This window comes from Pristis pectinata, chromosome 3 (assembly GCF_009764475.1).
Source record: "Pristis pectinata isolate sPriPec2 chromosome 3, sPriPec2.1.pri, whole genome shotgun sequence".
Lineage (NCBI taxonomy): Eukaryota > Metazoa > Chordata > Chondrichthyes > Rhinopristiformes > Pristidae > Pristis > Pristis pectinata.
In genome coordinates, this window is record NC_067407.1 from 21,276,104 (window position 1) to 21,289,812 (window position 13,709).

Sequence of the window (13,709 nt, forward strand, 5' to 3'; positions counted from 1 at the left end):
ACCCTGACCTCACCCTACAGACACAGATGCATAACCTTGCACACACCATTTTTCTTGATTCTCCTCCATCACTCAGCAAGTCAAGTAGACCATCTTCAAGAAAGAAGTGGCACCTCCCTGGTATCTGGCACAGGGAAAGTCATCTCAAGGTTGCTCCTCAGCTGCCTTCTTCCAATTGGTGAAGACCTATTTCTTCCAGCTCAAGGCACAATGGGCAAGCATCTTCCAAGTAGAAGCCAGGGAGCAGCATCCACCTCTATACATAGACCTTTTTTAACCTCACAAAGGGAAAACATTATGATACCACCAGTTATCCCTAACTCAGCCCATTTATGGTAGAACCCTTCCCTTCACTTTTCTTCCTTGTCATCTTGCCCTTTGCTGCTGTCTTCATTATCCATTTGGTTTCTTATCCCTGAACATTTCATATTTAATGTTTCCATAACTGATTAACTTAGTGAGTAACCCCACCTCTTCCTGACAATGTATCCTCTTCTTACTTTACAAGCCTCACTAAGCTCCCTATTCCATTGATGCTAAACCTGTTGTGTTTTCTCCCTCAGGAGAGTTAACATCTGTAAAGAGGAAGACTGGGTTATGACCTTTTGGGCACATGTTCTTTATTAGAATTGAAGACTGAAAGTCGGTGTTATCAAAAGTTGAAAGAAAAGAAATGAGAAAAATCAAGGTGTGAGGGAGGAACATCAAGAGCACTGATTACAGAGGGTACTGTGGTAGTGCAGTGGTTAAGTTACTCCAAAGGCTTGGACTAATAATTGACAGCTGTGAGTTCAAATTCCAGCATTGCAGCTGTGAAATTTAAATTTAGTTGAACATAATCAGAATATGCAAAATAAAAACTAGTTCTTTTAAGATAAGATTTCTTTATTAGTCACATGTACATGAAAACACAGTGAAATGCATCTTTTGCATAGAGTGTTCTAGAGGCAGCCTGCAAGTGTCGCCATGCTTCTGGCGCCAACGCAGCACACCCACAACTTCCTAACCCATACGTCTTTGGAATGTGGGAGGAAACCGGAGCACCCGGAGGAAACCCACGCAGTCACGGGAAGAACGTACAAACTCCTTACGAACAGCGGCTGGAATTGAACCCGTGTTGCTTGCGCTGTAATAGCGTTATGCTAACCACCACACTACCGTTTTGGTGATCATGAAAGTACTGGATTGTCTTTCATAACCCAACTGGTCAACTAGTTTCCTTCAGACCAACAGCAAGGTTATTGACTCTTAATTCCCTCTGAAATGACCTGGTAATTGAATTACAATTTCTGTGTTAATGCAATGGTTCAACAGAGTGACTCACCACCACCTCAGAAAAGGTAATAACAGAAAGACAACAAATGTTGTTATCACTCACATTTCAAAAAATAAATTAAAAAAAAATACATTCTACAAACACATTAATAGGTGATATAAATGGTCAATTAAACAAATTCATATACAAAAGGAAGGACAAAAATATGTAACAGGAAGTAGAAAGCACGGGCAATTCATATAAAGGTGTGAGAAAGTGGGAAAATAATGCTCAAAAGCCTGCAAATCTAGCAGATTTAGAAATATATATAGAAAAAATGGAAATTGTTTGCAAACCATGGTGGATCTGCTGTTGTTAGAAAAGAGAAATAAAAAGACCTCCCATAGCACAGTGCCTTATTATCCTCTTTTCTCAAAAAGGGGCCCCAAGCAGAAGTGACTGAATGTTTTCTTAAGTTCCCTAACCTCATCTATACCAGCTCATGACAGACTCTCCCCACATCGTAGGTACCCAGAGCTGTGAAGCAATTAGAGGATTTAGTTATGGTCAGAATCTAATGATACCCCTTTAAAGCAGAAAACAAAAGGCACTCTTTGACATTATTACCTAATTTGCATTCTATTATATCTGAGGAGATATGCTTTATCCCTAACTGCACACTTTGAGACGGCAATACATAGAAGAGATACTGTTGAGCAGTTTCGTCACCCGATATACTGGCCGAGTTGATAAAGGAAATCTATCCCCAATTAGTTTAAAAGATGGCAGAAAAGGCCATAACATGTCAGATAAGATTTAGCACTTATTCCTTGTGGTATTATTTATAAAATGTGTTGGAAGCAGTTCAGAGAACGTTTACTTGACTGATACCTAGTGGGTTATGAGTATTAGTCTAGGCTTGTAACAGCTGGAGTTTAAAAGAGTGAGAGGTGACTTGATTGAGATGTATGAGATCTTGAGTGGTTTTGAATGATGGATATGATGAGAACATTTCCTCTTGTGGAAGAATCTAGAATTTGCGGTCTTAGTTTCAGAATAAGTGGTCTGGCATTAAGACAGTGATGCGGTGACTTTTTTTCTCTTTGTGGGAATGAACCTTTGCAACTCTCTTCCTCATAGGGTGGTGAAAACAGAGTCTTTGAATAAATTTAAGGTGGAAGTAGAAAAAAAACTTGAAAAGAAAAGGGACAAAAGGTTACTGGGATAGGCAGGAATGTGGATTTGGGGTTACGAGCAGCTTGGCCATAATCTTATCATATGATGGGGCAGGCTCAAGGGACCTAGTGGCTATTCCTGCCTCTAATTCATATGTTCATAAAAGCAATGAAATTGTGATGCTAATCTGTACAAAATGCAGTTGTCTGCAGTTTTAAGCATCTATTTCAGAATGTCAAAGTCAAAGTTGAGTTTATTGTCATATGCACAAGTATTATGTATGCATAGGTGCAATGAAAAACACACTTGCAGCAGCATTGCAGGCACATAGCATTAGATAAGCAGCATTCACAAGAAAAACATAAATTATCCACAATTTTTACAAGAAAGAACACAATTAGAACAAAAAATACAAAGTCCATTTTAGTGCAAAGTGATCAAAGTAGTCATAGTGTTACTAAATTGTAGTGATTAGGGTTGTGCCAGTTGGTTCAAGAATCAAATGGTTGAAGGGAAGTTGGACTTCAGGCTTCTGTACCTCCTGCCCAATGGTAGCTGCGAGAAGATGGCATGGCCCGGATGGTGGGGATCGTTGATGATGGATCCTGGCCTCTTAAGGCAGCCCCTCCTGTAGATACCACCGATGGTGGGGAGGGATGTGGTCGTGATGTATTGGGGCAGAGTCCACGACTCTCTGCAGTTTCTTATGTTCCTGTGCATTTGAAATGCCGTACTAGACAATGATGCAACCAGTCAGGATACTTTCAACAGTACATCTGTAGAAGTTTGTTAGAGTGTTCAGTGACAAGCTGAACCTCCTTAACTTCCTAAGAAAGTAAAAACATTAGCGTACTTTTCTTATGATTGCATCTATGTGCTGGGCTCAGGACAGGTCATAAGATATGTTGTGGCACCACTCAACCAGGTGTCCTATCTCACTCTGGTGAGCTGACTCATCGCCACCTGTGATTCGTCCAACAAGTGTCGTTGGTGAATTTGTATATGGCACTGGAGCTGTGCTTAGCCACACAGTTTTGTGTACAGAGAGTAGAGCAGGGGACTAAGCATGTAGCCTTGAGGTGCCTGTGTTGATGATCAGCTTAACTTCCTCATCAGTAGACCTCAATCAGTTATTGTTAGCAATCCTCGCTGATTGAGGTCTGCCAATGAGGAAGTCGCATATCCTGTTGCAGAGGTAAGTGCAGAGGGAAGTACAGAGGCCCAGACATTGAAGCTTGATAATGAGTTTGGATGGGATGATTGTGTTGAACGCTGAGCTGTAGTCAATGAATAGCATCTTGACATATGAGTTCCTGTGTTCCAGATGGTCTAGAGCAGAGTGAAGAGCCAGAGGAATCACATCTGCTATTGACCTGTTGTGGCGGCAGGTAAATTGGAGCAGGTTCAGGTCATCTCTGAGGCAGGAGTTGTTTTATGCCATAACCAAACTCTCAAAGCACTTCATTATGGTTGATATAAGCGCTACAGGATGGTAGTCATTGACGCAGGTAACCACGCTCTTCTGGTACAATAGATGCCTTTTTGGAGCAGGTGGGAACCTCAGACCGCAGAAGCAAGAAGTTGAATATGTCCATAAATACTCAAGTCAGTTGGTTTGCACAGATCTTAGTACTCTTCTAGGAACACCGTCCAGACCAGATGCTTTCCGTGGATTCACCCTCTTTAAGGATGCTTATCTGTGTCAGCCTCAGAGACTAAAATTACAGGGTTATCCAGAGACATGTCGGCTCATGTGGGTGTGTCATAGAAAGATTATCTGACCAATGGAAAGAAAGACTTGTATTTATATCAGCAGCTTTCACAGCTGTTGATACATCAAGAGAGGCTCGACAGTTTTGGGTCTGTATTCTTGAAGTTTAGCAGAATGAGGGGTGACCTTATTCAAACATATAAAATCCCAAGGGGGCCTGACAGAGTAAATGTTGAGATGTTTTGGGGACACAGCTGCAAAAACATGGGGATAGTCATTTAAAATTGTGTATAAATTTCTTCTCTCAGAGGGTAGTGCAGCCCTGCAATTCTCTGTTGCTGAGGGTAGGCCAGATCATTAGATATATATAAGGTGGAGATGGCTAAATATTTGAAAGAGTGAAGAATTAAGGGTTTATGGGGAACTGGCACAGAAGAGGAGTTGAGGCCAGCATAGACTAAATATCATATTGAAAGGCAAAGCAGGCTTGTGGGTGGCCTACTCTTGCTCCCATTTTCTTGTGTTCATGGCCTCAAGCCATCCTCTATTGTTTTATAGTCATTGAGATACTTTTGAAGAGTAGTTGCAGGGAGTGTGGTGGCCAATGTTTGCACAACAAACTCTGAACTCCCAGAAACAGAAATGTGTTAGTAACCAAATAATTGATTTTTGCAATGTTAATCGATGGATAAATATTGGACTGAACACTGAGAATAACTCATCCTCCACCCCTACTCTCTGTTCTCCATCAAAATTGTCCTATGAGATCTTCTGCATCCCTCTATGAGGGCAAAGAGGGCTTTAGTTTAACATCCCAACTGCAAGATGCCTCATCCAACTTTAGGAGGTAAACTTACTTGAATTGTGCCAAGAATAAGGGGGGAAAAATGATCTGAACTCTTTTGTTTTCACAGTAAAAGGGAAAAGTGATGGGGGAATCCAATGGAGATTTTCAAAGCTTCTAATATTTCTGAGGAAGTTACCAGGGGAAAATTAGAAGAAATATTTTCATATAGAAATGTTACAAATAACATGAAGTGCTTTGCAGTAAGAGCCAAAGTCCAGAACATAACTTAAAATAGAATTACGTAAGAATTGTAAAAAGGAAGATTACTGAAACATGTGAAAAAAAGGGCAGAATAATTGGATTAAAGAAAACAGCATGAATTGAAAAACTACCAAGATCCTGCTCTGAACCTTTGTATTTTCTCTCTTTAGTTTCATTTCTTTATCTTGTTCACGTGGAGGGATAAATAATATTTCTACGTAGAAATTTGGACATTTTGGGAGGAAGATACCGAGTGGAGAGTGAGTTACCAAAAAGTAAGGAACACCACGAAAACGTGTGGATTGTGGCAAGAAAAAAAGAGTAACCATAGTGAACTGCTATTTGTATTCCCCACGCTCCATTGTGGGAACAGGCGAGGAGGTCAGCAGCACTGGTGAAGTTTATGTGCGTTCAGTCACTCTTAGCTGTTCAGTGGCTTGATTGCAGTAACAGGGAGAGCGCTGTCTCTTTCCTTGCCTTGCCTGGCTTCGGCGCTGTAGTGTTCTTTGTATCAGTGCACTGTGAATGCTTTGACTGCAGAGGGGGCGGGCTGTTCCTGCATGTACAGATGAAGAGGAGCTTCGTAACCAAGCTACTGGCTGGGTTTTTTTTTTGGATTGGAACTGGCAACAGAAGAAAAAGGGCGACTTGCTCATTTGCTGGGACAGAAAGACTTGGGAAGGAGCATCAGTGCGCATGCGTCTCTCCACAACCAGAGATAATATGAGGCAGCAGGACGGAGATGATTTCGGCGCTGTTTTACCTGGAATTTGTCTGCAGTCTCTTTGAGGAGCTTCGTATCGGGGCTGTGGAGTGTGAGGCAGATGTGAGTACTTCAAGCACCTTGTCCTTTTGTCCTTGTTTTGCACCCACGGGGAGGGAGAGAGAAACGTTGATCCAAGGAGCTGGGATTACGTTAACTCCTCAGGGCTGAGTAATGGAGTTGTGATAAATCTTGAGACAGTCGCACAGCCCGGAGACAGGGAATGGGGGGACAGATGACGTGCTGTCTATTTTTTTCCTACGGGAGTCTCTGTCTGGGGGAACACATTTGTATGCAAAATGCCTGTCGACAGTCACAACCGTACAGAAAAAGTTCCTGTGAACTTGCGGCGTTGTTTGCTCACTATGTTGTCTGTAGACAGTCAATATTTGGAATACGTGGATCCTGGTTTTAAGATGTCATGTGTTGTAGAGATACAAGTGGTGAAAAGGGGAAATAAGTGAAGTACTTAAAGGGTTAATAAGCAATTTCAATTGAGATTTGATCTTGAACTTGGTGGTTTTTGTTCCTTAATTCCCCAAATATGGATGTGAAAATTCATGCATGAATCTACAAATATAACGTACGTGATAATTTTGGAACAGTACAGCACAGTATGGGCCCTTCGGCCCACGATTTTGTGCTTAACCTTTTGAGGTGTTCCTTGCATCAATTTCATGGCTAATAAAAATGGCCGTTAAACATTTCCCAGCCTTACACGTTGTGCAAGGTGATGAACAGTATATGAAATAGAAGATGCTGGGAACACTCAGCAGGTCAAACAACATTTTCTGTTTTTATTTCAAATTTCCAGCATCTGCATTTTTTTTCGATGGTACATTAAACCAAGGCCAAGAAGGTAAGGCATCACAGTGGCTACAGATATAACTGCCCTTGAAGTCCTCCGCAGTCTGAACAACATTATTTAAGTTATTCAGATGCCTGACCCTGCTGGGGTTGGATAAGTCACTCGTGTTGATGGTTGGTAGAAGGTTTCCCGAGTATAAATGTAAAGATTGTTATGTGCTGCATTAAACATTCAAAGGACTGAATATTTTTTTCTACGTTTAATTTGGTTGATTTTGCAGGTGGTGGATTTCTGTGAGCAATATCGCTGACATTTTCTTATTTTAATCATCTGAGATAGATTAAGAATAAAGTTATAATTGCATTGCAGATAAACTATCTGTATGTTTGTAATTCTTTGGAATTGGACCATTGTATTCAATTAATGCAAGTTGCTAATCAATTAATGTGATGAATATGGTATTGCAATTTATGCTCTGGTAGATCCAGAGATTATTTTCAACAACAGTGATCATTTTTCAAACCCCATTTATGCCAGTGCTTGGATCTATTCCATGTGGTCTAAGGAGATGGCAAGCAAAGCATCCTTGTTTCCATTACCCTGAGATAGGATCCTAACCACCCCATTTTGAATCATCTCTCCAAAGATGTATGACATGTCCCTAAAACATGGCAAATAAGAGTATACTTTTTTTTGAACTGGTGTAACTGGAAACCCAAAGGGGTTACTTGAAGGAACAGACAGAATTGATGAGAGATAAATGAGTATACAGGGAGAGAATAATGCAGATTGATTTAGGTATTGATTCAAGGGGAGTGTGCGCTGTTTTCTTAAACGTATACCCTCCAGAGAGTAAGAAAGAAATGTGCTGAAACAACCTTCTCCCATTTCATGCTTGCTCAGACGTCGGACTTGAGCAATCAAGTCTGAGCACTGAAAAATCATACTCCATTTTACTAATTTTCTTTTCCAAACTCTGACTTCCAAAGAATTACAAACATACAGATAGTTTATCTGCAATGCAATTGTAATTTTATTCTGAAGCTATCTCAGGTGAGTAAAATAAGAAAATGTCAGCGATATTGCTCACAGAAATCCACCACATGCAAAATCAACCAAATTAAATGTAGAAAAAATATTCAGTCCTTTGAATGTTTAATGCAGCGCATAACAATTTGTACATTTATCCTCGGGAAACCTACCAACCATCAGCCACAGATGCAGCCTGACCTGCTGAGTGTTTCCAGCATTTTCTGTTTTATTTTGTGTTACACTGTTTTACAACAAAACATCATAGAGCATCAGCATTCTGTCTTTTAGATTGAATTCGTTGCAAACTTTAGATTGACAAACGAGATTCTCTTGTGACTTGGTAATAAAGATAAAGCAGTGGAAGTCAGACAAGTTTGCTTATTAAATGATCAAGCAGTAAATTAGAAAAGATGGCTCCCACAATTTATATGTAACCAGATAACACAGAAGCATTGGATAAAATGTGCAGAAAACTTTAACCAGTAATTCCACACTTTGAATAATGCTTGAGTACAGCATGACTGATATCTAGACCATGTTTTTTAAAAAATTTATATAGCACGGTAACAGGCTGTTCCAGCCCAATGAGCCTGTGCTGCCCAATTACACCCATGTTAACCTACTGACCTGTACATCTTTGGAATGTGGGAGGAAACTGGAGCACCTGGAGGAAACCCATTTATACCTTAAGATAATCCTCCAAAAGTACTCTTGTATTGTAATGGACAGTTGGGTGTCAATTTATGGGGGAAAGATGAGCGATAGAAAATATATCACATCATCCTGTAAGAGTTCTTCACTTGCTCTTTTGTCAGCTGTGTAAATCATGGAAAGCTATATTGGAATAACCAGCAGCTGCAGAGACCTGGATTTAATTCCAGCAGCAAAACATCTGCACTGACACCGATGGTACACTTCTCCGTCAAGATCTCATTAGTGCTGTTTTCATTTTTCCAAGTTTGGTTTAAGCATTTTTAGTGTACATGAAATATTGTGGGTTAATCCAAGAACAACTCCAATCGTACTCACCAATGGAAAGTTAATTGAAGCCAATGTTACAAACCTCATTATTCTAATACACTCACCAATGTTATTGGACTTGGTTTGCTTATCAATTCAGTGCAATGTTCAGAAATTCTAACATTTAATTTTCACAGTTTGGTTGATATTGGGAAGCATAGAAACCTTTATTTAATACAGTTTCCAATTAATTTTTAGACTTTTTGTATATTGTGCTGATATTTTCTTCTACTTGCTAGGATAAAAGAAGGTGTATTTATGGGAGGGGGAAGAAAATCATTAATTAGATGACAGTTAAGTTTACAGTGTGTAATTTAAGACTATTCATTAATAGAAAGGATTTTAAAGACACAGCTTGTATGTAATAAAATATTCACCAGGATGCTGCTGCGGAGGGACAGTGCAGATATGGGGAGAAAATTGAGATTCTGAGACTATTTCCATAACAAAAAGGATGTGCTACCCATTAGAATTTCAAGGTCATAGTTGTTTCATTTTGTAAAAATTAGATGGCCGATTGACTACCTTTGTCTCAATAGCCATTTTCTCTGTGTATGTCAAATTTCCCCTCATAAATATAGTTTTCCACTGTCTTGGAGAATTTATTATATATTAATTGTGGCTCCTTGTACTTCCACTACCAAATTTGGCACCACATCCCCTGGTTTGTTTGCTAGCCCCATTTCAACATCTTTGCTGCCCTCCTTGATCATCACTTCAGGTGCCCGTTCATGTCCACAGCTCCTGTGATATTCTCCCCAACCTGCTTATCTACATTGATGGAAGATCATGGAGAAAAGGTCTTTGTGCATATTTCCACATGTAAAGCCTATACCACTGCACACAGTCCCTTGGGCCTTGTGGTAGAATACCAGAACATGGGATCCTCGCAGAAAAATGATGCAGTATCTCCTCAATGTCTGTATTCATTGCTGAACAAATTCTAGGCCTGGCTGAGGAATCAGAGGAACTTTTTCATCAATTTAAGTTGTTATTTAGATGAGCTTTGGTGAGAGAGTGCAGAGGAAATTTACTAGAATTGAACCAAGGAAGGGAGACTTCAGTTATAAGATGCGGCTAAAGGGAGACTGCATTATTGTTCTTTTGGGGCAGTGAAGATTAGGATGTAATTCAGTGGAGGTGTGCAAAGTTGTTATTGTATTTGGACAGAGTAGGCAAACTGAAGTTGGTTGATTATCATTGGGCACAGGTTTAAGATAATTGGCAAAAGAACAAGGTGAGAGATTGGGAGAATTTATTTTGTACCACACATTGTTATGAGCTGTAACACTCTGCTTGAAAAGATGATGGAAAGATGTTAATAGTAACCTTAAAACAAGATTGGATACTTAAAGGAAAATGTGGAAAGCAATGGGGAAAGGGTAGTCATGTGGCTCTAATTGGATAGCTTTTTCAAACGGGCACAGGCCTCCTGTGTGATATGATTCCATGTAACTGAGGGAAAAAAGGATATAACATCAAACATTACAGCACAGTACAGTCCCTTTGGCCCATGATGTTGTGCTGACATTTTATCCTGCTCCAAGATCCATCTAACCCTTCCCTCCCACATAGCCCTCCATTTCTCTATCATTTGTGTGGCTATCTAAGAGTCTCTTAAATGTCCATAATGTATCTGCCCCCAAAACCTCTGCAGGCAGTGAGTTCCATGCACCCACCACGCTCTGTGTAAAACAAAAAAGAAAAAAAATTATGCCCCTTGTGTTAGCCATTTTTGCCCTGGGAAAAAGTCTCTGACTGTCCACTCAATTTATGCCTCTTATCATCTTGTACACCTCTATCAAGTCACCTCTCATCCTCCTTCTCTCCAAAGAGAAAAGCCCTAGCTCACTCAACCTATCCTCATAAGACCTGCTTTTCAATCCAGGCAGCATCCTGGTAAATCTCCTCTGCACCCTTTCTAAAGCTTCCACATCCTTCCTATAATGAGGTGACCAGAACTGAACACAATACTCGAGGTGTGGTCTAACCAGAGTTCTATAGAGCTGCAACATTACCTCGTCGCTCTTGAACTCCATACCCCGACTAATGAAGGCCAACACACCATACGCTGCCTTGACAACCCAATCGACCTGCACAGCATCCTTGAGTTATCTATGGACATGGACCCCAAGATCCCTCTGTTCCTCCCCACTGCTAAGAGTCCTGCCATTAACCTTGTATTCTGCCTTCGAATTTGTCTCCCGAAGTGTATCACTTCACACTTTTTCGGGTTGAACTCCATCTGCCGCTTCTCAGCCCAGGTCTGCATTCTATCAATATCCTGTTGTAATCTACAGCAACCTTCTACACTGTTCACAACACCACCAACCTTTGTATCATCAGCAAACTTACTAACCCACCCTTCCACATCGTTTATAAAAATCACAAAGAGCAGGGGCCCCAGAACAGATCCCTGCGGAACACCACTGGTCACCGATCTCCAGGCAGAATACGCCCCATCTACCACCACCTTCTGTCCTCTATAGGTGAGCCAATTCTGAATCCACACAGCCAAGTTTCCCTGGATCCCATGCCTCCTGACTTTCTGAATGACCCTTCCATGAGGAACCTTATCAAAAGCCTCACTAAAATCCATGTACACCATATTCACTGCTCTACCTTCATCAATGTGCTTTGTCACATCCTCAAAGAATTCAATCAGGCTCGTGAGGTGTGACCTGCCCCTCTCAAAGCCATGCTGACTGTCCCTAGTCAGCCTATGCTTCTCCAAATACCCATGAATCCTGTCTCTAAGAATCTTAAGTAATTTGCCCACCACTAAAGTAAGATTCACTGGCCTGTAATTCCCAGGGTTATCCCTTTCTTAAACAAAAGAACAACATTTGCCACCCTCCAATCATCTGGCACTACTCCTGTGGCCAGTGAGGACGCAAAGATCACCATCAAAGTTGCAGCGATCTCTTCCCTCACTTCCCTTAATAATCTTGGATATATCCCGTCCGGCCCTGGTGACTTATCTAAATGTTTTTCAAATGTTCCAGCACATCCTCTTTCCTCACCTTGACATGCCCTAGTGTATCAGCCTGTTGTACGTCATCCTCACAAACGTCAAGGTCTCTCTTACTGGTGAATACTGAAACAAAGTATTCATTAAGGACCTCCCCTGCCTCTTCTGACTCCAGGCACGTTTCCTCTTTTACCCCTAATCAGTCCTACCCTCAGTCTAGTCATCCTCCTACTTATGTACGTGTAGAACGCCTTGGGGTTTTCCTTAATCCTACTCGCCAAGGCCTTCTCATGTCCCCTTCTAGCTCTCCTAAATCCACTCTGGCTACCTTGTATCTCTCCAGAGCCCTGTCTGATCCATGCTTTATAAATCTTAGGCAAGCTTTTTTCTTCCTCTTGACAAGATATTCCATGTCTCGTCAACCATGGTTCCTTCACTCTACCATCCTTACCCTGCCTCAATGGGACAAACCTATAAGTATTCCTTAAACAAACTCCACATTTCTGCTGTGCACTTCCCCAAGAACATCTGTTCCCAATTTATGCTCCCAAGTTCCTGCCTAGTAGCATCATAATTCCCCCTTTCCCAGTTAAATACTTTCCCATATCTGCGCCTATTGCTCTACAAGGCTGTGGTAAAGGTCAAGGAGTTATGGTCACTGTCTCCAAAATGCTCTCCTACCGAGAGATCTGAAACCTGATCAGGCTCATTGCCTAGTACCAGGTCCAGTACAGCCTCTCCTCTAGTCGGCCTGTCCACATACTGTCAGGAATCCATCCTGGACACACCTAACAAACTCTGCCCCTTCTATTCCCTTTATACTAAGGAGGTGCCAATCAATATTAGGGAAGTTGAAATCACCCACGTCAATAACTGTTATTTTTGCACCTTTCCAAAATTTGCCTCTCAATCTGCGCCTCAGTGTCTCTGCTTCTATTTGGGGGGTCTGTAGAATACTCCCAGTAGAGTGATTGCTCCCTTCCTGTTTCTGACTACCACCCACACTGACTCAGTAGATGATCCTGGCAAGATGTCCTCCTTTTCTACAGCTGTGACACTGTCCCTGATCAGCAAAGCCACTCCCCCACCTCTTTTACCTCCGTCCCTGTCCCTTTTGAAATATCTAAACCCTGGAATATCCAGCTGCCGTTCCTCCCCTTGTGACAGCCAAGTCTCTGTAATGGCTGCCAAGTCTCTGTAATGGCTACCATGTCATAGTTCCATGTACTTACTCATGCTTTAAGTCATCACCCTTGTTCCTGATACTTCTTGCATTAAAGTAGACACACTTCAGCCCATCCAACTGACTGCAATTTAGCCCTTTCAATTACTTATCCTTCCTCACAGTCTTTCTACACGCTGCATCTACTTGTACACTAAATGCACCAACCTCTGATCTATCACTCTAGTTCCCATCCCCTTGCCAAACTAGTTTAAACCCACCCCAACAGCTCTAGCAAACCTACCCGCAAGAATATTGGTCCCCCTCCAGTTCAGGTGTAACCTTTCCCTTTTGTACAAGTTGTACCTTACCCAGAAGAGATCCCAATGATCAACAAATCTGAAACCCTGACCCCTGTACCAACTCCTCAGCCTTGCATTCATCTGCCAAGTCAACCTATTCTTACCCTAACTGATGCATGGTACAGGCAGCAATCTGGAGATTACTACCCTTGAGGTCCTGCTTTTCAGCTTCCTACCCAACTCCCTATATTCTCTCTTCAGGACTTCTTTTTCCCTACCTATGTCGTTGGTACTAATATGTACCATGACCTCTGGCTGTTTGCCCTCCCCCTTCAGAATGCTGTGGACCTGATGAGAGATGTCCCTGATCCTGGCACCTGGGAGGCAACGTACCGTCCGGGCGTCTCTTTAACGTTCACAGAATTTTCTGTACCCCCCCCCCCCCCGGCTATTGAATCCCC

At 41.6% G+C, this 13,709-nt stretch overlaps 1 protein-coding gene across 6 annotated transcripts in view; it reads left to right on the forward strand.

The window, feature by feature from the left end:
- Positions 1-5,745: 5,745 nt before the first annotated feature.
- LOC127568085 (CMP-N-acetylneuraminate-beta-1,4-galactoside alpha-2,3-sialyltransferase-like) overlaps positions 5,746-13,709 on the forward strand; it is a 377,111-nt gene continuing 369,147 nt past the window's right edge. For all 6 annotated transcript variants that reach the window (XM_052011378.1, XM_052011379.1, XM_052011381.1 and 3 more), the window contains exon 1: positions 5,746-6,016. The gene's annotated coding sequence lies outside the window, so the exon portion shown is untranslated. The remainder of the gene's footprint in view (positions 6,017-13,709) is intronic.